The sequence below is a fragment of the Hibiscus syriacus genome, unplaced genomic scaffold (genome assembly GCF_006381635.1).
Source record: "Hibiscus syriacus cultivar Baekdansim isolate YM2019G1 unplaced genomic scaffold, ASM638163v2 tig00110637_pilon, whole genome shotgun sequence".
Classification (NCBI taxonomy): domain Eukaryota; kingdom Viridiplantae; phylum Streptophyta; class Magnoliopsida; order Malvales; family Malvaceae; genus Hibiscus; species Hibiscus syriacus.
Window position 1 is genome coordinate 5,114,732 of NW_024062808.1, and position 22,939 is coordinate 5,137,670.

Below are 22,939 nucleotides of genomic sequence, written 5' to 3' on the forward strand. Positions count from 1 at the left end.
ATATAAATAGCATTTTGAAACCCATCACATAGTAGCTTAAGTTCGAATATAATATAGTACTACAAACCAAATACCCATCACATAGTAGCTTAAGTTCGAATATAATATAGTACTACAAACCAAATACCATATGTCCTATCAGAGCATCATATAATATCTAAGTACATGTTGACTAGTAATATCAAAATAAACATCTAGAAATGTCATACTATTACTGATGAGGCAATTCTTGACAGATGATATCAGTTGCACTCCTCACCCCAATCGCATGCTATTACCTACGCTTGAAAATCATCACACGCTAAGTATTCACTTAGTGAGGCATAATATAGTAAATGAGGCATATTAAATCATAAGTATTTCATAAAAGATCAAAATACGAGTTTAATCGTATAAAATATATTAACGCAAAAACTGACTTGATAGGTCAATTTTCCATCAAATAACATGCGAAACAGTATTTTGGATGCCTAGCATGCTTATCAATCAGTATATACCAAAATATCCATTCACAACCCAATGTATAAAAAATGAGAATGCAAGGTACTTAATAAGAACCTAAGTGTTGCAATAATGTATAGGTATTGTGGTACACAACAACACTGTACTAACTATTTCCACAGTAGTAATCCCATACGACTACCATCCTTGCACACAAAGTGCCATAGTACACAAAGTATTGATACAAAAATGCAATAATGCATTAAACAAAATCGATAGATATCCATCACACACCAAGTATGCCAATTACATACATAGTGCTACAATACACAAAGTACTACTACAATATCACCTTATTTATGGTATTACTGTTGCACCTATGACTGTCCATGTACATACAATAGGCTTTAAAATCTAAATTGCAGGTTAAACATTTATTCCAAACCATCAATAAATAATAATTTGTGTGAAACACATCCATTCATTTTAGGGCAGTTCATACCCTAAAATCATTCATAAAATTAATTTCATAAACTTTATGAAAATATTTCAAAATACGTTAAAACATATTTAAATAAAAATACTCGATGTTGACTCATCGCAAGTCGTCCTCATATCATATAAGCACATAATGAATGCACTCACCTAGCATGCCTTACTATTATGCCTTACTCATTATCCGATTACTCTTGGGCTTTTACCTTGCCTTTCGGTTTGCTTGTATCACGGTTTCGATCACGATATACACAAGCATCCGTACAAGCACATACAAATATAAAATACATGTTAGTTCTCTTACTAACATTTTATACATGATAACAATACCAAAAAGTATTATTATTTTTCGAATTTTTCTAAAATTTATTATAATTTTTTATTCATTATGAGCCCGTTCCATTATTTCCTTCAATTCAAGGCCCAACTAAGCCCAATGAATTTCCAGCATTAAATTTCTAGACCAATGTCTCAACAATACCATAATTACAACTTAAGCCACTAACTTTCTCAATATTTACCATTTAGTACTTAAACTTTGCCAAATTTCCAAAATGGCTAAATTTCACATTCTAACTTCAATTTCAGCCATCAAACAGTAATTTCCAACAATATACATCAATTATTGAGTAATAACACATTCAACCCATAACTTTTTAAAAAATGCTGAATAGTTCCCTTAACTTTTGAAAAATTACAAAATCGCCAAAAAAAAATTCTAAGAGTTGTTGAACCTTCCAAATATTATTTCTAAGACATGTGAATTTTTCTAAAATTTTCCCAACTATTTCCTCAAGACAGAACCATATATGTGTTAGGGATTCAATGTTTTCACTTGATTCAAGCATGAACCAACCTCTATTCAACATTATAAAATCTCTACAATCAAACCCTTAACTTAATTTCATAAAATCATAATCTTTCCCCAAATATAGGGTTAGGTTGAAATCAACATAAACACGTATAGATATGTATAGGTGATTTTAATCGGCAATCAAGCTTGTAAATGATTTTACAACCTCAATAACATATAAATCTTTCATCAAATCATGAAACCCTAATATGAAAATAAACCCTAGAATTTGGGATCTTTAAACACAAATCAAATTAGCATTCAATAATGGTACCAAATGATAGCGTTTTTCGAATAGAACAATTTTCTAGTTCATAGATCAATCTAAAATCCAAAGGAAATTTATCAAAATTGAAAAATAAATGGTTTCATGAAATTTATCCTTAATTTCATGTTAATTTACCTTATATTTAAGCTTAAATGAATATAATATTCATTTAATGATAAATGTCCAATTTGCCCTTAATGAAACTTGATATTTACCTTAATACCAAGCCACACAACTCTTGTCATCTTTATAAAGTCAAAGATGAACCAATTAATTCACCCTTTCCAACTTTACCCATGCAATTTTTCCAAAATTTCAATATTGCCATTTTTCATCCAACGGTCCAAAATACACATGGCAATAATTTCTCAAATCCAATGATCCATATTATTTTCCATCATTTTAACATGTGGAAATCACATTATTAATCTTGATTTCATAACCATCATTTTTTTCTCAAAATTTTTTATTCGATATGATTTACTGATTTTTTTACCATACTTTAATACTTTATAGCTTTTAACATAAATTCTGGATCCGAAATTTGTTTCCCAAAAAACCCTACACTTAAAGGTGAACTATTTATTTATGGCGTCAGATTACCTAACTTTTTGAAATTTAACTTTTAGTCCCTAAACTTTTCCAATATTTTAATTTGGTTACCAAACTTTAAAAATTTATGTTTTGATCACTAACTAAAATTTAGATTATTACAATTCCAGCTACTCCAATATCAAATCCCATGATAGAAACGAGACCAATGGCCAATCCGACGAGGGACTTAGTGTTCAACAACCACTCTACATTGCTTTTCCTAACGGCAAGACCAATGACCTATCATGGCTTTCCCAGCGAGAGTTCGCATAAACATCTCATAGAATTTCACATGGTCCACTCGAGTATGAAGCCCTAGGGAGTATCCGAAGACCAAATCAAACTTAGAGCTTTTCCTTTTTCCTTTATCGGATCGGCTAAGGAATAGTTATTTTTATTTACCACCTAATTCCATTACTACCTGGACTGAATTAATGCGTGTTTTTCTTGAAAGATTTTTCCCAGCAATAAAAGCAAACGAGTTAAGGAGAAGCATTTTGGGAATTCAACAACATGAAGAATAGTCACTATACAATTACCGAGAGCGATTCAAAAAGTTATGTTCTAGTTGTTTGCAACATGGTCTACCTAAAAAAATGCTCCTTCAATATTTATATGAGGGAAAACTTTCGGTGTAAAAGAAGATAGTATATGCCGCTAGTGGAGGGGCCCTCGTGTAATTTCCCAAAATTTTGGTTAGTAACTAAAATGTAAATTTTGAAAGTTAAGTTATTAAAGTATAAACTTTAGAAAAGTTTAAAGACCTAAGTGTTAATTTTCCCAAAAATAAATTTTATTCCATAAATGGATAATTTACTCTTGAGAGTGAGGTTTTATTGAAATCAGATTCTTGATCTGGAAAAGTTTAAGGACCTAAGTCTGGTAAAAATTCGGTAAATCGGGTCGAATGAAATTTCAAGAAAATTTGATGGATGACAAATTAAGCTTAGAAATATTATTTCCACATTTTAAAACGATGGAAAATAGTATGGAGCATTGGATTTGAGAAGTTATTTCCATGTTCAATTTGGATCGTTGGATGAAAAATGGCAAGATTGAAATTTTTAAAAAATGGCATGGGCAAAGTTGTAAAGGGTAAAATATTTTTTCCATCTTTGACTTTGGAAGATGATAAGGTTTATGTGGCTTGGTATTAAGGTAAATATCAAGTTTCATTAATGGCAAAATGAACATTTCACATTAAATGAATATTTTATTCATTTAAGCTTAATCTAAGGTTAATTAACATGAAATTCACTAGAAATTTCATGAAAACTTAGCTATTTTCAGCTAACATTTTGTGCTCCCCATGAACAAGGTAAGAGAATTTTTATTTTTCATTTTTGAGTAATTTCCTTTGGATTTTTGGATCATGCCGTGAAATAGAAAATTGTTCTATTCGAAAAATGCTATCACCATTATTGCTTTCTAATTTGGTTTGTGTTCAAAGATCCTAAATTCTAGGGTTTATGTTCACATTAGGGTTTACAGAATTGATGAAGAATTTTGATTTTATTGAGGTTGTAGAATAATTTGCAAGCATGATTGATGATTAAAATCACTTGTACATGATCATATGAACATATAAAGTTTCAGCCAAACCCTACATTTAGGGGAAATATGTGTTTTTATGAAATTATGTTAGGTATTTGATTGTGGAGATTGTATTAGGTTGAATAGAAGTTAATTTCAAGCTTGAATCGAATCAAAACCGAGCAAAATCATGAAAAACCTATTCTTTAAACCTTGAAGTATTCAACCTTGACTTAAATGGATAAGAAATTTTTTGGAAAAAAATATGTAAGGGCTGGAAATGATGTAGGAAGTATATTACAAGCCTTATAAAAATTTTGGGACCATTTTATAATTTTATAAAAGTTGGGGACCGAATCGATAATTATGGAAAAGTTGTGTAATTGTTCAATAGTTGATGTACGCTGCTGGAAATTAAAGTTTGAGTGTTGAATTTGAAGTTAGGATGTGAAATTGGATTATTTTGGAAAACTTGTAAAAGTTGAGGTTTAAATCACAAATATGGAAAGGTTGGGAGCTTAAGTGAAAATGTTATGTGAACTTGGATTAAATGGAATTTGAATGGTCAATTGGAAGTGTTAAGATGGAATTTGAATGGTCAATTGGAAGTGTTAAGGTCAACATTTATTCTGTGACATGGAAATTATATCGAATAAGCATCGAAAAATTTGTTAGGAATTTATTTTTCAAAGTATACCTATGTTAGTAAGATTCTAACATTTGGTTTGAATTTGTAGAATTAGTGAACAAGATGAAAATGCAAATTGATGAAATCTACTTAGAATTTTTATTCTGTACAATAAGGTTAGAAAATCACGATAAATTATAAAAAATGATTAGAGGATAAATTTCATAATGTTGGATTATTATATCAGTTTACTTTTGTTTATAACAAATGGAAACTAATTTTGATGTGTATACAAAAATATATGAATTTTTAACATATGATAGGTCAAAAAATAGGATAGCAGATTTTGCTCAAAACAGATTAAGTCGGACAACTTTGAAAAATCACCATAAATTGTAAAAATTGAAATAGAAGGAGTTAATTTTATGGATAGATTCATATTTGAGTCTAGTTTTTGGTGGTATAAACGAAATAATTTTTTAGTGTGTATATTAATACAGAATAATATTTCTTTGAATGTAGTACAAATTGTCAAGATATGAAAATTGTGAAAAATTTTGGTTTTAACCAAATTAGAAGCAAAGTTAAAGCTTAGTAAGGCTTATATTTTGACTTTTATATAATGTCAAAGTAAGTGTAATGTATACATAACATTATACATGGATGTTTTATACATCATTGGGTAGGACTTGCGATAAGTCTACTTTGTTTATATTGGCATGATATTTATGTCATTTATCATATATTTGACATATTCTAAATATGTCAAAGGTTGAATATAAAATGCATGTATCATTTTTTATTTATATATTATTTTTATTTGAATGTTATTTTGGGTATGAACTGCCCAAGGTTAAAATATATTAATATATATTACCATGTAAGGAATAAAAATAAACTATATACCCAAGTAAGTCATTGAGGGATAGGGTATAGTTGGCATGCAATAGTGTCCAGCAGCAAGCTGCATATTCAGGATTGCACTAAAGTATAACTAGTGCAAATGGTGGGCACAACCATATGTGTCATACTAAGGTTAGTACTACAGTGCATTTATTTGACTCGTGTACCCAGGTCCTCAGGGTTTAAATTGTGCTATGGTTTATTGGTTAATAAATGATAAACATGAAAATAAGCTTACGAACTTATGAGATAAATAGAAAGTATATTGGTAAGAAACTTTATATCTGTTTATATCATGTTAAATTATGGTAACATGGTTGGAATACAGGTAAAGTGATCACATTGCATTGAATATTATTACTTATTTATATTTATATGTTGCATTGCTTTGAATATTTTATTTGATCACCTCACTATGTGAATACTTAGCGTGTGATTGTTTTCACGCGTAGTAAAAAGGAAGAAAGGGAGTAAGGAGCTGAGCTTGGCATCAATCACTAAGGAAATATTTACAGGTAACAATGATGACATCCTACTGTATTCTTAAAGTTTAAGTTGACATGTATACGAGAATGAAATGTCTACAATTTCTTAATATAGCTAATATAATTAATAGTATGAATAAATATTATGATATTAAACTATGCTTAAAAAATTATTTTGTTTTAAATCAAACTTGTTAGACAGTCTTATTCATTTTATGAAACTAAACAGAACTGTCTATCACTGCTTGAAACTGTTTTTGAATTGGTAACAAAAAATATTATATTGCAATTTTTCTTTGAATAATTATTTTATAATAATTGTTCAAGTCATGAAATTAGTGATGTTTGAATGAAACAAAATTTTACGTAGTTCAATTAAATAAATATTTTGAATTTCTGATGTGACATCTGTAACTCATATTGGGTTGTGTATGTCAGTTATGGGTGTTACATTTATTGGTATCAAAGCTACAGGTTTAGCCGATTCCAGGACTAAACCGAGTTTGTTTTGAGTTAAAAATGTATATATGTCACTAGGATGTCATTGTTTCTTATTTGTGATTATAAGGTTCGATTGATTTCACTCCTTACTTATAAAGGTAAAAAATATAGTATATGAAAAAGATGAGTGTATTCGAGGGTTTGAAGAATGTGATCGAGCAGTAGATTCAAAAATAAACTAATAGTGATAGTAATGTTGTTAGCCATAATTCTATTGTTTAGTCTAATAAGATGATGTATTGACACAATAGGAAGTAATAGGAAGTGCCAATGTTGGATTAAGAAAAACACTTGTTTATGCATAAATAATGTATTGATGAAAGAATGAAACATTCTACTACAATTGATCCTAAGTGATATGTGTGTGATTAGCCTTTTAGGCTTGAAGGCGAGGGTGAGTAGTATTAGTAGACAATAATTGCCAATTAAGGATTCAACATGTTAATTTATAATAGAATTGATAGAATTACCTTTCGAAGGTCATTTTTGGAATGAATTGATTACCCCTACTATGTTCCAATGAATTACCGCTTAGAGCGATTGAATTTTATAGAACTCAAAAAGTTTCAAGATATTTGTGCAGTGAAAGAGAGTAAATTTGTTTTCTAATGTGATTTTAGCATTAATTGCTACCATTGTTATTGTGAAAAAAAAGACGAGTCTATGCAATTAAGCATGGATTATCATTCATTAAATAAGGTATAAAAGAAGAACAAGTATCCTTTGTCGAGGATTGATAATCTTTTGATCAGTTAAAAAATGTGCATTGGTGTGTCCCAAGTCGGATCTCCTATCAAGATATTATTAGTTAAAAATGAGGAAAAAGATCTTCCTAAGACAGATTTCAAATTCGATATGAAAACTACGAGTTTGTGATAATATCGCTTGGTTTAATGAATGTTCATGCTACACTTATAGATTGGATAAACCGAGTATTTTAGTTATACTTGGATTAATTGGTGGTAGTGTACATTGATGTTATTGTGATCTATTGTAAGACCAGGGAAGAACACGATGTTCGTTTTTGTATAGCTCTGCCAACTATTTAGGATAAAAATTGCATGCTAATTTGACAAAGTGTAAATGTTGGTTGTCTAAGGTTGTATTCCTTGGCCATGTGGACTCAACTAAGGGGATAAGAATATATATCAAGGAAGCACAAGATAGAGTCGAATGATAAATTCCAAAGAATGTTTTCGAATTTCAAAGTTTCTTGGGATTTGTTAGTTACTATTGAAAGTTCATAAAAAACTTTTTAATGATTACATTACCTCTGACCAAACTATTAAGGAAAGATGTGTAATTTATTTGGACTGTTAAGTGCTAAAAAAACTTAGAGATGTTAAAAAGAATAATGACATAAACTCCAAGGTCGGTATAATTAGAATCTAGAAAAGATTTTGTGAATTATAGTAAAACATCTCATAATGGTTTGAGATGCATTTTCATACAAGAGGAAAAGTTTTGGTTTATACTTCAAAGCAACTATAGAATCATGAAAGAAATTATCTGACGCACGATCTTGAGTTGGCAATAGTTGTGTTTTCTTTGTTGATATAACACCACTAACTATATGGTGAATGATATTATATATATATTCAGATCTCAAAAGTCAAAAGTATGTGTTGACTCGAAGGAGTAAAAGTTCTAGGTATGGCTCATAAATATACCGGTAAAGAGGATAGAGGATGGAGCGGAGTGAGTGAAATCATCTATCTTTACAAAGAAAGTTTCGTAGTGGGGCTTACGATTATGTGGGTTGTACGGTACAGTGTTATTTTTGTAAATATATACCAGGGTTTATTTATTATAAAAGGAGATGTAACCTAAACCTATGAGACATTGAATTGAATAAAATTCTAGCGTCGCCTAAGGCACCAAGGACGTAAGCACATTGTTGAACCTCGTTAAAATTCTTTTGTTCTTTATGTTTTCTTTACCCGATTATTCAACAATTGGTATTAGATGTCAGGAGCCAAATTCAAAGTTGTCAAATTCGATGGTCAGGGTAACTTCGGATTATGGAAAACAAGGGTGAAGGATCTGTTGGCGCAGCAAGGGATCCTGAAGGCTTTACGACCTACAAAGCTAGAGTCGATGAAGGAGGAATATTGGGAAGAATTACAGCAGTGAGCGGCAGGAACCATACGATAATGTTTGGCGGACGAGGTCATGTATCACGTCATGTATCTGTCGTCTCTAGATAAAATTTGGAAGAAGTTAGAAAGTCAGTTTATGTTCAAATCCTTAATGACTAAACTATATCTAAAGCGGCGGCTGTATGGGCTGAAGATGCAGGATGATCATGATTTGGCGCAACACGTGAATGTCATCAATCAAATCATTTCTGATTTGGCTCTACTTGTTGTGAAAATTGAGGATGAAGACAAAGTGATGATTCTGTTGTGTTCGTTGCCTCCCTCTTACGAACATATGGTGACTACTTTTACATATGGGAAAGAGACTATCAAAGTTGAGGAGATTACTGTAGCCTTGTTGGCTCACAACCAGCGGAAGCAGAATGCAGGGGAAAGCTCTCAAGCTGATAGCTTATATGTCAAGGGTAATCAAGACCGTGGATGGAAGCCAGAGAAGGCAGTGTATGGGAAGCAGAATTTCATATCCAAATATAGGGATAAGAAGACAATTCACTGTTACAAGTGCAAGGAGCCGGGATATATGAAGCGGGATATATGAAGCGAGACTGTCCTTAGTTGAAAAAACAGACTGATGAGAAGTGTAATGACTCATCCAAGTCTGTGAATGTGGTCGAGGATGACAATTCTGATTGCAGTGAGGGTGATATGCTCTCTATTTCAACGACTATATTGACGGATGCTTGGATTCTTGATTCTGGCCGTTCTAATAACATCACGTAAAATAGGGAATGGTTTTTGACATACATGTTGGTTGATTCTGGCTCTGTTTATTTGGGTAATGATCAATGTTGTAATATTGTTGGTATTGGTGATGTCAGAATTAAGATGTATGATAGTTCTATTCGAACATTGTGTGGAGTTCGACATATCCCATATTTGAAGAAGAATTTGATTTCTTTGGGAACTTTGCACAAGAATGTTTTTATCCCTACGACTGATGAAGATAGGGAAACCATTCGAATTGTTAAAGGAGATTTGACTGTGATGAAAGGAAAGATGACTGCAGGGAATATTTACAGATTGTTCGGGAGTACTGTTATAGGTGGAGTTTATTATATTAAGTCCAGTGATGATACTACAAAACTATGGCATATGCGTCTTGGTCATCTTAGTGAACGTGGTATGGCTGAATTACATAAAAGAAATCTGTTGTATGGTATTAAAAGTTGTAAGCTTGATTTTTGCAAGTATTGTGTTATTGGTAAACAGACTAAAGTTCGTTTCAATATAGGGAAGCACACAACTGAAGGGATACTTGATTATGTGTATTCTTATGTATGGGTGCCTTCCACTACATCGTCTTTGGGTGGATCTAGGTACTATGTTACTTTTATTTACGATTTTTCATGAAAAGTTTGGGAGTATTTTTTTAAACGGAAGACATTTTTGAGAAGTTCAAGCTGTGAAAAGCTGAGGTAGAAAACCAAATAGGACGAAAAATAAAGTGTTTGTGGTCAGAAAATGATACAGAGTAAACAGATTCAGAGTTTCTAAACTTCTGTAAGGAGTATGGGACTAAGAGGCATTTTACAGTACGCAAGACACCATAACAGAATGGTGTTGTGGAACGGATGAATAGGTCATTGAATGAAAGAGCCAGATGTTTGCGGTTGAATGCGAGGCTTCCCAAACACTTCTGGGTTGAGGCTGTTAACATGGCGTGTTATCTTATCAATAGATCGCCGAGGGCATCATTGGCTGGGAAAGTTACAGAAGAGGTATGGACTAGTCATGATGTTACTTTTGATCACTTACGAATTTTTGTTTGTCCCGCTTATGTGCATGTACCTGTTGATGAGAGATTCAAACTTGATGCAAAATCGAAGGAGTTCATTTTTTTGGGTTACAAGAAAGGTGTCAAAGGATTCAAATTCTGGGGTCCAGTTGCGAAGAAAATTATGATCAGTAGAGATGTTATTTTTGATGAACAGTCCATGTTATATCAGAAGAAAGACTCGATAGTGGTGGATTTCGAGCAGTTTCCTATTGAGAAAATAGAAACTTCTCAACCGACTTCTGGTGGTTCTGCTACGGTTGATTTACAAGATTGTAGTCTCGCCAGAGACAGGGTGAGACAGACGAATATAAAGCCTCTGAACAGATTGGGTTTTGAAGACTTGGTCTCTTTTGCACTTACTGTTAGTACTGATGATCCAATTACTTTTCATGATGTTGCTACTAGTCAGGAAAACGACAAGCGGATGACTACCATGGTTGAGGAGATGGAATATTTGAATCACAATCACACATGGGAGTTAGTTTGTCTTCCTGAGGGTAAGAAGTTGATTGGTTGCAAATGGGTGTATAAGAAGAAACCAGCAGTAACAAAAACCGAGGGGGAGAAGTTCAAGGATCGTTTGGTAGCAAAGGGTTTTTCACAGCAGAAATGAGTTGATTATGATGAATTTTTTTTCTCTTGTGGTCAGGTACACTTCAATCCGAGCAGTACTTGTATTGGTGGCTAGTTGGGATTTGCATTTAGAATAGATGGATGTTAGGGAAAGTGTGAAAGAGGAAAAACTTACTTCCGGATAGCCCAAAAGAGAAAATAAATACATTCTTGCAAGTGAGGGGAGAGGCTAAGAAATAAACACAATCGGTGTTGCGTTATAGCAATTCTTCATCTATTTTTTCTTTGTAAATAAAAAGCTGAAAGACAAAGCACTGATTGGGTTTACAATTTTACATTGAAGAACAAAAACCAAACGATAGTGCATGTGAGCGAAAGAGACTAAGAGGTGAATGGGCTTTTTGGGATTTCATTATATTTGATCATCTGTTGGAAAATCTTTAACCATAAGGATTAAACGAAGAAATTATTATATGTCATTTATACAAAATAATTCTAGCTTTGTTGTTGACTTTCAACAATTGCTTTTTTTGCATGGTGATTTAGAGGAGCAAATCTACATGCAGCAGCCTGAAGGTTTCAGTCTACCTGGAGACGAGCATTTAGTTTGCAGATTGAAGAAATCTTTCTACGGGTTGAAACAATCTCTGAGACAATGGTACAAACGGTTTGACTCCTATATGATCAAGATTGGATACAAGCGATGTGAGTATGCTTTTTTGTGTATATGTAAAGAGCCTTGATGATGGTTCTTTTATTTTTCTGTTATTGTACGTTGATGATATGTTAATTACTGCAAAGAACATGGATGATGTTATCAGTTTGAAAACTTTATTGAGACAAGAATTTCATATGAAAGATTTAGGTGTTGCAAAGAAAATTCTTGGAATGGAAATTTGCAGGGACAGAGACTAAAGGAAACTGTGGATATGTCAATGGGGTTATGTTGAGAAAATGCTAGAAAGGTTTGCGATGAGCAGCGCAAAACCAGTGAGCACTCCATTGGCGAATCACTTTAAGCTCTCATCAGAACAGTGCCCTAAGAAAGATAAGGAAGCTAAATATATGGCAAAGGTTTCGTATTCTAATGTTGTTGGTTGTTTGATGTATGCAATGGTATGTACTCGTCCTAATTTAGCTTATGATGTTAATCAAGTTTGTAAGTACATGTCTAAATATGGTAGGAAACATTGGGAAACAGTCAAGTGGATCTTTAGGTACTTAAAAGGTACTATGGGACATGGAATTGTTTTTAGTAGTCAGCGGGATAATCCTTTGGTTGTAGGATATGTGGATTTAGACTATGCGGGTGACTTGGATAATAGAAGATCTATGACAGGGTATGCCTTTACTCTTGGTTGAAGGCCTATTTGTTCTAAGTCTACTATTCAATCTGTTGTGACATTATCTACAACTGAAGCTGAATACATGGAAGCAGCTGAAGCTGCAAAAGAAGCTTTATGGCTTACTGGTTTAGTGAAGGAGTTGGGTGTTCAGCAAGGTAGAGTTCAGTTGCTTTGTGACAATCAAAGTACTATTCACTTGGCTAAGAATCAGGTATATCGTGCTAGAACTAAGCATATTGATGTAAGGTTTCACAAGATCAGAGAGTTGGTTGCATCTGGAGAGATTTTGTTTCAGAAGGTACATACTGATGAGAATACCGCTGATATGTTCACCAAGCCACTTACAACAGATAAGTTAATGCATTTCTTGAACTTGTTGAATGTTTCGAGTTGTTAAAGAAGTAAGGTAACCGAACCCACATTGAATGTTTCCTAAGGGGCAGGATATTCGCCGAGGTGGAGATTTGTTAGGTATGGCTCATAAATATACCGGTAAAGAGGACAGAGGATGGAGCGGAGTGAGCGAAGCGAACATCATCTCTCCTTACAAAAAAAGTCTCGTAGTGGGGGGGTTACGATTATGTGGGTTAGAGGTACGGGGGCACAACCCCCGTGGTATGGTACAGGGTTATTTTGTAAATATGTACCAGTGTTTATTTATTATAAAAGGAGATGTAAACAAAACCTATGAGACATTGAATTGAATAAAATTCTAGCGTCGCCTCAGGCACCCGAGGACGTAAGCACATTACTGAACCTCGTTAAAATTATTGTGTTCTTTCTATTTTCTTTACCTGATTATTCAACAAACACAATAATTTTAACGAGGTTCGGTAATATGCTTACGTCCTCGGTGCCTTAGGTGGTGCTAGAATTTTATTCAATATCTCATAGGTTTAGGTTACATCTCCTTTTATAATAAATAAACCCTGGTAAATATTTACAAAAATAACCATGTACCGTACCGCGGGGCTGCGCCCCCAACCCACATAATCGTAACCCATACTACGAGACTTTCTTTGTAAAGAGAGATGATGTTCACTTCACTCACTCCGCTCCATCCGATGTCCTCTTTACCGGTATATTTATGAGTTATACCTAATAAATCTCCACCTTGGTGAATATCATGTCCCTTAGGAAACATTCAATGTGTGTTCGGTTATCTTACTTCTTTAACAACTCGAAACATTCAACAAGTCCAAGCAATGCATGAACTTGTCTGTCGTAACTAGCTTGGTGAACATATCAGTGACATTCTCATTAGTATGTACCTTCTAAAACAAAATCTCTCCAGATACAACAAACTCTCTGATCCTGTGAAACCTTACATCAATATGCTTAGTTCTAGAACGATATACCTGATTCTTAGCCAAGTGAATAGTACTTTGATTGTCACAAAGCAACTGAACTCCACCTTGTTGAACATCCAACTCCTTCACTAAACCAGTAAGCCATAAAGCTTCTTTTGATGCTTCAGCCACTGCCATGTATTCAGCTTCAGTTGTAGATAATGCCACAATAGATTGAACAGTAGACTTCCAACAAATAGGCCCTCCACCAAGAGTAAAGACATACCCTGTCGTGTATCTTCTATTATCCAAATCACCTACATAGTCTGAATCCACATATCTTACAACCAAAGGATTATCCCGTTGACTACAAAAAACAATTACATGTCCCACATTACCCTTTAAGTATCTAAAGATCCACTTGACTGCTTCCAAATGTTCCTTACCTGGTTCAAACATGTACTTACAAACTTGACTAACATCATGAGCTAAATAAGGACGAGTACATACCATTGTATACATCAAGCAGCCAACGGCATTAGAATACAGAACCTTTGCCATATCTTCAGTTTTCCTATCTATCTTAGGGCACTGTTCTGACGAGAGCTTAAAGTGATTCGCCAAAGGAGTGCTCACTGGTTTTGCGCTACTCATCGCAAACCTTTCTAGCATTTTCTCAACATAACCTTGTTAAGATAGCTACAGTTTCCTTGAGTTTATATCCCTGCAAATTTCCATTCCAAGAATTTTCTTTACAGCACCTAAATCTTTCATATCAAATTCCTGACTCAATAAAGTTTTCAAACAGATAACATCATCCATGTTTTTCGCAGTAATTAACATATAATTATCATCCAGTAACAGAAAAATAAAAGAACCATCATCAAGGCTTTTAACATAAACACAACAATCATACTCACATCGCTTGTAGCCAATCTTGATCATATAGGAGTAAAACGTTTGTACCATTGTCTCAGAGACTATTTTAACCTGAATAAAGATTTCTTCAATCTGCAAACTAAATGCACGTTTCCAAGTTGAGTGAAACCTTCATGCTGTCGCATGTAGATCTGCTCCTCTAAATCACCATTCAAAAAACCAGTTTTAACATCCATCTGCTCTAAATACAAATCCCAACTAGCCACCAATGCAAGTACTTCTCGGATTGAAGTGTGCTTGACCATAGGAGAAAAAAATTCATCATAATCAACTCTTTTCTGCTGTGAATAACCCTTTGCTACCAAATCAGCCTTGAACTTCCCCTCTCTTTTTTGTTACTGCTGGTTTCTTCTTATACACCCATTTGCAACCAATCGACTTCTTACCCTCATGAAGGTGAACTAACTTCCATGTATGATTGTGATGGAAAGACTCCATCTCCTTAACCATGGCAGCCATCCACTTGTCATTTTCCTGACTAGTAACAACATCAAGAAAAGTAACTGGATCATCACTGCTAATAGTAAGTGCAAAATAGACCAAGTTTTCAAAGCCCAATCTGTTCGGAGGCTTTATATTTGTTTGTCTCACCCTGTCTCTAGACAAACTATAATCCTGCAAATCAACCGTATCAGAACCACCAGAAGTCGGTTGAGAAGTTTCTATTTTCTCAACTGGAAACTGCTCAAAATCCACCACTATCGTGTCTTTCTTCTGCTGTAACATGGGATGTTCATAAAAAATAACATCTCTATTGATCACAATTTTCTTCGTAACTAGATCCCAAAACCTGAATCTTTTGACACCTTTCTTGTAACCCAGAAAAATGCACTCCTTCGATTTTGCATCAAGTTTGTATCTCTCATCAGCAGGTACATGCACATAAGCAGGACAACCAAAAATCCGTAAGTGATCAAAAGTAACATCATGACCAGTCCATACCTCTTCTGCAACTTTCCCAGGTATTGATGTCCTGGGTGATCTATTGATAAAATAACACGCCATGTTAACAGCCTCAGCCCAGAAATATTTGGGAAGCCCCGCATTCAACCGAAAACATCTGGCTCTTTCATTCAATGACCTGTTCATCAATTCCATAACACCATTATGTTGTGGTGTCTTGTTCATTGTAAAATGCCTCTTAATCTCATGCTCCTTACAGAAGTTTAGAAACTATGAATCTGTGTACTCAGTACCATTTTCAAACTGTAAACATTTGATCTTTTGTCCTGTTTGGTTTTCTACTTCAGCTTTCCATAGCTTGAACTTCTCAAAAACGTCAGACTTCTGTTTCAAAAAATACACCCAAACTTTCCATGAAAAATCGTCAATAAAAGTAACATAATACCTAGATCCAACCAAAGACGATGTCATTGAATGCCTCCATAAATCAGAATGCACATAATCAAGAATCCCTTCAGTTGTGTGCTTCTCTGTCTTGAAATGAACTTTAGCATGTTTACCAAGAATACAAAACTTGCAAAAATTGAGCTTACAACTTTTAACACCATGCAACAAATTTCTTTTATGTAATTCAACCATACCACGTTCATTAAGATGAGTAAGACACATATGCTACAGTTTGATAGTATCATCACATAACTCAACAGAATGAACTACACCTAGAACGGTACTCCCTAACATTCTGTAAATATTCCCTGCAATCATCTTTCCTTTCATCACAGTCAAAGCTCCTTTAACAATCCGAATGGTTTCCCTATCCTTTTCAGCCTTAGGAATAAAACCATTCTTGTGCAAAACGCCCTGCGAAATTAAATTCTTCTTCAAATATGGGATATGTCGAATACCACACAACATCCAAATAGAACCATCATACATCTTAATTTTGACATCACCAATACCAACAATATTGCAACATCGATCATCACTCAAATAAAAAAAACCAAAATCAGTCGACATGTATGTCGAAAACCATTCCCTATTTTGCGTTATGTGATAAGAACATCCAGAATCAAGAATCCAAGCATCCGTCAATTGAGTCATAGAAATAGAGAGCATATCACCCTCACTGCAATCAGAATTGTCATTATCGACCACATTCAAAGACTTGGATGAATTATCTTCTTATCCCTAGATTTGGATCTGAAATTTTGCTTTCCAGACCCTTCCTTCTCTGGCTTCCGTCCACGGTCTCGATTACCCTTGACATATAAGATATCAGTTTGAGAGCTTTCCCCTGCATTCTTCTTCCGCTGGTTGTGAGCCAATAAGGCTACAGTAATCTCCTCGATTTTGATAGTCTCTTTCTCATATATAAGAGTAGTCACCATGTGTTTGTAAGAGAGAGGCAACGAACATAGCAAAATCATCGCCTTGTCTTCATCCTCAATTTTCACATCAAGCTGGGCCAAATCAGAAATGATTTGATTGAAGACACTCACGTGTTGCATCAAATCATGATCATCCTACATCTTCATCCCATATAGCCGATACTTTAGATACAATTTAGTCGTTAAGGATTTGGACATAAATTGACTTTCTATCTTCTCCCAAATTTCATCTGGAGACGATAGATGCATGACGTGATACATGACCTTGTCCGCCAAACATAATCGTACGGTTCCTGTCGCTCACTGTTGTAATTCTTCCCAATCTTCCTCCTCCATCGGCGCTGGCTTTATAGGTCGTAAAGCCTTCAGGATCCCTTGCTGCGCCAACAGATCCTTCACCCTTGTTTGCCATAATCTGAAGTTACTCTGACCATCGAATTTCATAACTTTAAATTTGGCTCCTGGTATCTAATACCCTGTACCACAGGGGTTTGCCATTGGTATCGTACCCTGTACCATACCATACCGCATGGGTTTTGCCATTGTTGAATAATCGAGTAAAGAAAATAGAAAGAAATAAGAATTTTAATGAGGTTCAGTAATGTGCTTATATCCTCGGTGCCTTAGGCGGTGCTAGAATTTTATTCAATTCAATGTCTTATAGTTTAGGTTACATCTCCTTTTATAATAAATAAACCATGGTAAAAGTTTATAAAAATAATCCTGTACCATACTGCGGGGCTGTGCCCCACACCCCCAACCCACATAATTGTAAACCCCACTACGAGACTTTCTTTGTAAGGAAAGATAATGTTCGCTCACTCCGCTCCATCCTCTGTGCTCTTTATCGGTATATTTATAAGCCATACCTAACAAATCTCCACCTTAGCGAATATCCTACCCCTTAGGAAACATTCAATGTGGGTTCGGTTACCTTACTTCTTTAACAACTTGAAATATTCAACAAGTTCAAGCAATTCATGAACTTATCTGTAGTAACTGGCTTGGTGAACATATCAGCGGCATTTTTATCAGTATATACCTTCTGAAACACAATCTCTCCAAATGCAACCAACTCTATGCTCTTGTGAAACCTTACATAAATATGCTTAGTTCTAGCACGATATACCTGATTCTTAGCTAAGTGAATAGTCTTTGATTGTCACAAAGCAACTGAACTCTACCTTGCTGAACACCCAACTCCTTTACTAAACCAGTAAGCAATAAAGCTTATTTTGATGCTTCAGCCACTGCCATGTATTCAGCTTCAGTTGTAGATAATCCCATAACAGATTGAACAGTAGACTTCCAACAAATAGGCCCTCCACCAAGAGTAAAGACATACCCTGTCGTAGATCTTCTATTATCCAAATCACTCGCATAGTTTGAATCCACATATCCTACAACCAAAGGATTATCCCGCTGACTACCAAAAATAATTACATGTCCCATAGTACCCTTTAAGTACCTAAAGATCCACTTGACTGCTTTCCAATGTTGCTTATCAGGTTCAAACATGTACTTACAAACTTTACTAACATCATGAGCTAAATCAGGACAAGTACATACCATTGCATACATCAAGTAGCCAACAACATTAGAATACGGAACCTTTGCCATATCTTCAGCTTCCCTATCTATCTTAGGGCACTGTTCTAATGAGAGTTTAAAGTGATTCACCAAAGGAGTGTTCATTGGTTTTACGCTACTCATCGTAAACCTTTCTAGAATTTTCTCAACATAACCCCGTTGAGATAGCCACAGTTTCCTTGAGTCTATATCCCTGCAAATTTCCATTCCAAGAATTTTCTTCGCAGTACCTAAATCTTTCATATCAAATTCCTGACTCAATAAAGTTTCCAAACCGATAATATCATCCATGTTTTTCGCAGCAATTAACATATCATCAACATACAATAACAGAAAAATAAAAGAACCATCATCAAGGCTCTTAACATAAACACAACAATCATACTCACATCGCTTGTAGTCAATCTTGATTATATAGGAGTCAAACCGTTTGTACTATTGTCTCAGAGACTGTTTTAACCTGAACAAAGATTTCTTCAATCTGCAAACTAAATGCTCGTTTCCAAGTTGAGTGAAACCTTTAGGCTGTTGCATGTAGATCTGCTCCTCTAAATCACCATTCAAAAAAGCAGTTTTAACATCCATCTGCTCTAAATGCAAATCCCAACTAGCCACCAATGCAAGTACTGCTCGGATTGAAGTGTGCCTGACCACAGGAGAAAAAAATTCATCATAATCAACTCCTTTCTGCTGTGAAAAACCCTTTGCTACCAAACGAGCCTTGAACTTCCCCTCTCTTTTTTGTTACTGTTGGTTTCTCCTTATACACCCATTTGCAACCAATCGGCTTCTTACCCTCAGGAAGGTGAACTACCTTCCACATACGATTGTGATGAAAAAACTCCATCTCATTAACCATGGCAGCCATCCACTTGTCATTTTCCTGACTAGTAACAACATCAGGAAAAGTAACATGATCATCATTGCTAACAGTAAGTGCAAAAGAGACCAAGTTTTCAAAACCCAATCTGTTCGGAGGCTTTATATTCGTCTGTCTCACCCTGTCTCTGGACAAACTATAATCCTGCAAATCAACCATAGCAGAACCACCAGAAGTCGGTTGAGAAGTTTCTATTTTCTCAACTGGAAACTGCTCAAAATCCTTCATTATCGTGTCTTTCTTATGTTGCAACATGGAATGTTCATAAAAAATAACATCTCTACTGATCACAATTTTCTTCGCAATTGGATCCCAAAACTTGAATCCTTTGACACCTTTCTTGTAACCCAGAAAAATGCACTCCTTCGATTTTGCATCAAGCTTGTATCTCCCATCAGCAGGAACATGCACAAAAGCAGGAAAACCAAAAATCCGTACGTGATCAAAAGTAACATCATGACCAGTCTATACTTCTTCTGTAACTTTCCCAGCTAATGATGCCCTGGGTGATCAATTGATAAAATAACACGCCATGTTAACAGCCTCAGCCCAGAAGTGTTTGGGAAGCCCCGCATTCAACCACAAACATCTGGCTCTTTCATTCAACGACCTATTCATACGTTCCACAACACCATTCTGTTGTGGTGGCTTACGCACTGTAAAATGGCTCTCAATCCCACGCCCCATACAAAAGTTTAGAAACTATGAATCTGTGTACACAGTATTATTTTCAGACCGTAAATGCTTGATTTTTTGTCCTGTTTGGTTTTCTACCTCATCTTTCCACATCTTGAACTTCTAAAAAAAACGTCAGACTTCTGTTTCAAAAAAATACACCCAAACTTTCCATGAAAAATCATCAATAAAAGTAACATAATTCCTAGATCCACCCAAAGACGATGTCATGGAAGGCCCTCATACATCAGAATGCACATAATCAAGAATCCTTTCAGTTGTGTGCTTTCCAGTCTTGAAACAAACTTTAGTCTGTTTACCAAGAATACAAAACTTGCAAAAATTGAGCTTACAGCTTTTAACACCATGCAACAGATTTCTTTTATGTAATTCAGCCATACCACGTTCACTAAGATGAGCAAGACGCATATGCTACAGTTTGGTAGTATCATCACAGGACTCAACAGAATGAACTCCACCTACAACGGTACTCCCTAACATTCTGTAAATATTCCATGCAGTCATCTTTCCCTTCATCACAGTCAAAGCTCCTTTAACAATCCGAATGGTTTCCCTATCCTCGTCATCCTTAGGGATAAAAGCATTCTTGTGCAAAACGCCCAGCGAAATCAATTTCTTCTTCAAATCTGGGATATGCCGAACACCACACAACATCCAAATAGAACCATCATACATATTAATTCTAACATCCCCAATACCAACAATATTGCAACATCGATCATCACTCAAATAAACAGAACCAGAATCAACCAACATGTATGTCGAAAATCATTCCCTATTTGGCGTTATGTGATAAGAACATCCAGAATCAAGAATCCAAGCATTCGTTGAGTCATTGAAATAGAGAGCATATCACCCTCACTGCAATCAAAATTTTCATCCTCGACCACATTCAAAGACTTGGATGAGTTATCACACTTCTCATCAGTCTATTTTTTACCTTCGGACAGTGTCAATTCATATGTCCCGCCTCCTTACACTTGTAACAGTGAATTATCTTCTTATCCCTAGATTTGGATATGAAATTCCGCTTTCTAGACCCTACCTTCTCTGGCTTTCGTCCACAGTCTCGATTACCCTTTACACCTAAGATATCACCTTGAGAGCTTTCCCCTGTATTTTATTTCCGTTGGTTGTGAGCGAACATGGCTGCAGTAAACTACTCGATTTTGATAGTCTCTTTCTCATATATAAGAGTAGTCACCATGTGTTCGTAAGAGGGAGGCAACGAACACAATAGAATCATCGCCTTGTCTTCATCCTCAATTTTCACATCAAGCCGAGCCAAATTAGAAATGATTTGATTGAAGACATTCATGTGTTGCGCCAAATCAGGATCATCCTACATCTTCAGCCCATACAATCGCTGCTTTAGAATTAGTTTAGTCGTTAAGGATTTGGACATAAATTGAATTTCTAACTTCTTCCAAATTTCAGATGGAGACGACAGATAATCGTATGGTTCCTGCCTCTCGCTACTTCAATTCTTCCCAATCTTCCTCCTCCATCGACGCCGGCTTTATAGGTTGCAAAGCCTTCAGGATCCCTTGCTGCGCCAACAGATCCTTTACCCTTATTTTCCATAATCTGAAGTTACTCTAACCATCGAATTTTGCAACATCAAATTTGGCTCCTGGCATCTGATACCCTGTACCGCGAGGGTTTACCATTGGTACCGTACCCTGTACCGTACCGTACCGTAGGGCTTATGCCATTGTTGAATAATCGGGTAAAGAAAACAGAAAGAACACAAGAATTTTAACGAGGTTCGACAATGTGCTTACATCCTCGGTGCCTTAGGCGGTGCTAAATTTTTATTCAATTCAGTGTCTCATAGTTTAGGTTACATCTCCTTTTATAATAAATAAACCATGGTACAAATTTATAAAAATAACCATGTACCGTACTGCAAGCCTATGCCCTGCACCCCCAACTGATGAGTGTTCAGAATCATTAATATTTGCTCGTTATTTCTTCAGTTTTGTGGATTTATTGCTGCTGATTTTGGTCGTGTTGTGCTTGTTTTCGTGCAGGTCCTTACTTTCCAGAATTAGTGATAAAACGGGCGAATTCTGCATTTTTTTATTATTTGGTCACGGCTGGAGACATGGGCACGACTCTGGGCACGACGCGGTCTGACGTGGCAGTTTCTAGAAGGTCCAATCAGTGGCAGTTTCTAGAAGACTTCGTCTGCACACCTTCTGGAAGATTGACGAGCAGAGTTGCATTAGGAGACTAGTTTAAGTTTGAATTTAAATTTAAAAACAATTATCTTTTGTATTATTTTATTATTTTCTTTGTTTATCCTTTAGGCTTTGAGAGGCTATAAAATACCCACTTGGGGTAAGCCTAAACTCATCATTCAGAATACATTCTTCTTTTCTCTCTAGTTTTTATAAAAGTTTTCTCTTTTCCTTTTCAAGTTCTTTTTATTTTTCTTTATTTTCAAGTTTTATTTTTATGCTAAGTATGACTTTTGTCATGCTTAGCTAAACTTTTCATAAGCCGAGAGCTGTCGCGATGATTCAATTCCAACTCTCTCTCTCAATCTCTGCGATTATTTTTCAAAATCAAAATAGTTTTCAAAATCGAAGATTGACTTTGGTCAAGAAGTTGTTGCGATTAAACGTGTGGGAGGAAGATTCGGCTTATAGAAAGCAATTCCACTTCCTGGGAACACACTTGGCGAGATAGCTTC